Below are 3,165 nucleotides of genomic sequence, written 5' to 3'. Positions count from 1 at the left end.
GCCAAACAGTTCCGTTTTTGTTTCATCAGACCAGAGGACATTTCTCCAAAAAGTACAATCTTTGTCCCCATGTGCAGTTTCAAACCGTAGTCTGGCTTTTTTATTGCGGTTTTGGAGCAGTGGCTTCTTCCTTGCTGAGCGGCCTTTCAGGTTATGTCGATATAGGACTCGTTTTACTGTGGATACTTTTGTACCCGTTTCCTCCAGAATCATCACAAGGTCATTTGCTGCTGTTCTGGGATTGATTTGCACTTTTCGCACCAAAGTACGTTCATCTCTAGGAGACAGAAGGAGTCTCCTTCCTGAGCGGTATGACAGCTGTGTGGTCCCATGGTGTTTATACTTGCGTACTATTGTTTGTATAGATGAACGTGGTACCTCAGGCATTTGTGGAGGTCTACAATAATTTTTTTCCCTTAGGTCTTGGTTGATTTCTTTTGATTTTCCCATGATGTCAAGCAAAGAGGCACTGAGTTTGAAGGTAGGCCTTGAAATACATCCACAGGTAAACCTCCAATTGACTCAAATTATGTCAATTAGCCTATCAGAAGCTTCTAAAGCCATGACATCATTTTCTGGAATTTTCCAAGCTGTTTAAAGGCACAGTCAACTTAGTGTATGTAAACTTCTGACCCACTGGGATTGTGAATCAGTGAATTATAAGTGAAATAATCTGTCTGTAAACAATTGTTGGAAAAATGACTTGTGTCATGCCCAAAGTAGATGTCCTAACAGTCTTGCCAAAAATATAGTTTGTTAAAAAGAAATGTGTGGAGTGGTTGAAAAACAAGTTTTAATAACTCCAACATAAGTGTATGTAAACTTCGAAATTCAACTGTACGTACACACACACACACACACAGTGAGGAACAATATTTAAAAACCAGGACAAAAACATTTTCCATCATTATTGAATTTATTGAAGAAAAAAAGGAGATATGAGGAATAAACAGCAGAGACACAGGACAGTATATTCAGGGAGACTCATGGGAACACAGGAGCAGTTACACGCTTTTAGTGGTTTTGGTCCGACTGTAGTCTGCCTTCCACAGTTGATTACAGCTCCTTCAATATCAGTGTGTTGAATTAGAAAGACAACTCTCCATTCTGATAAAACCACAAATTATACAGATTCATAAAATGTCTCAATTCTGACACAACCATCTAAAAAGAAAAACAGTTAATTGTAATTTATTAAAAGTGTCGTTGGCTAAAACAAATTGCCCCTCAATGACAACACAGGTATTGACCATTTTGAATAGCACATTCACGCTCAGATCCAATATGGATCAAATTATTCACGCATTCATTTCCTGGTCAAATCATTCATTTCCTGGTCAAATCATCCATTTCCTGGTTTCTCCACGAGACAAAAACTGGCCACATTTCTGTTTTCCACTATTGATCATTATAACAGAATGTGATGTCACTAAGGCACCACTGATCATTATAACAGAATGTGATGTCACTAAGGCACCACGCTGATCATTATAACAGAATGTGATGTCACTAAGGCACCATTGATCATTATAACAGAATGTGATGTCACTAAGGCACCACTGATCATTATAACAGAATGTGATGTCACTAAGGCAACCACTGATCATTATAACAGAATGTGATGTCACTAAGGCACCGCGCTGATCATTATAACAGAATGTGATGTCACTAAGGCACCGCGCTGATCATTATAAAAGAATGTGATGTCACTAAGGCACCGCGCTGATCATTATAACAGAATGTGATGTCACTAAGGCACCACTGATCATTATAACAGAATGTGATGTCACTAAGGCACCGCTGATCATTATAACAGAATGTGATGTCACTAAGGCACCACTGATCATTATAACAGGATGTGATGTCACTAAGGCACCGCGCTGATCATTATAACAGAATGTGATGTCACTAAGGCACCACTGATCATTATAACAGAATGTGATGTCACTAAGGCACCACTGATCATTATAACAGAATGTGATGTCACTAAGGCACCATTGATCATTATAACAGAATGTGATGTCACTAAGGCACCACTGATCATTATAACAGAATGTGATGTCACTAAGGCAACCACTGATCATTATAACAGAATGTGATGTCACTAAGGCACCGCGCTGATCATTATAACAGAATGTGATGTCACTAAGGCACCGCGCTGATCATTATAAAAGAATGTGATGTCACTAAGGCACCGCGCTGATCATTATAACAGAATGTGATGTCACTAAGGCACCACTGATCATTATAACAGAATGTGATGTCACTAAGGCACCGCTGATCATTATAACAGAATGTGATGTCACTAAGGCACCGCGCTGATCATTATAACAGGATGTGATGTCACTAAGGCACCGCGCTGATCATTATAACAGAATGTGATGTCACTAAGGCACCGCGCTGATCATTATAACAGAATGTGATGTCACTAAGGCACCGCGCTGATCATTATAACAGAATGTGATGTCACTAAGGCACCACTGATCATTATAACAGAATGTGATGTCACTAAGGCACCACTGATCATTATAACAGGATGTGATGTCACTAAGGCACCACTGATCATTATAACAGAATGTGATGTCACTAAGGCACCGCTGATCATTATAACAGAATGTGATGTCACTAAGGCACCACTGATCATTATAACAGAATGTGATGTCACTAAGGCACCGCTGATCATTATAACAGGATGTGATGTCACTAAGGCACCACTGATCATTATAACAGAATGTGATGTCACTAAGGCACCACTGATCATTATAACAGAATGTGATGTCATAACATTATAACAGAATGTGATGTCACTAAGGCAACCATTATAACAGAATGATGTCACTAAGGCACATTGATCATTATAACAGAATGTGATGTCACATAATGGCAAATCATTAAACAGAATGTGAGCTCTTACTAAGGCTAAAACACTGATCTGGCTAAGGACATAGCATTTATACTAAGGGGAGGCATTAACTAACATCTGATCTGGGGTCAGGAATGCTGCATTATAAAAGAATAAGGATGTCACTAAGCTAACATCTGATCTGGGGTCAGGACATAACATTATAAAACTAACTAAGGGGAGGCGATTACGGAGCTAACATCTGATCTGGGGTCAGGACATAACATTATAAAACTAACTAAGGGGAGGCGATTACAGAGCTA

General features: G+C 39.2%; 1 long non-coding RNA gene across 1 annotated transcript; it reads right to left on the bottom strand.

Moving 5' to 3' along the window:
• Positions 1 to 897: 897 nt before the first annotated feature.
• LOC135559994 (uncharacterized) lies at positions 898 to 2,775 on the bottom strand. Its single transcript, XR_010458633.1, has 2 exons — positions 2,596 to 2,775; positions 898 to 2,480 (listed from the first exon to the last, which is right to left on the bottom strand). It is a non-coding gene; the product is annotated as an uncharacterized LOC135559994 (long non-coding RNA).
• Between the last annotated feature and the right edge of the window lie 390 nt (positions 2,776 to 3,165).

This window comes from Oncorhynchus nerka, linkage group LG15 (assembly GCF_034236695.1).
Source record: "Oncorhynchus nerka isolate Pitt River linkage group LG15, Oner_Uvic_2.0, whole genome shotgun sequence".
Taxonomy (NCBI): Eukaryota; Metazoa; Chordata; class Actinopteri; order Salmoniformes; family Salmonidae; genus Oncorhynchus; species Oncorhynchus nerka.
Note: the sequence above shows the minus strand (reverse complement) of the source record. Positions and strands in the feature narration are given on the sequence as shown.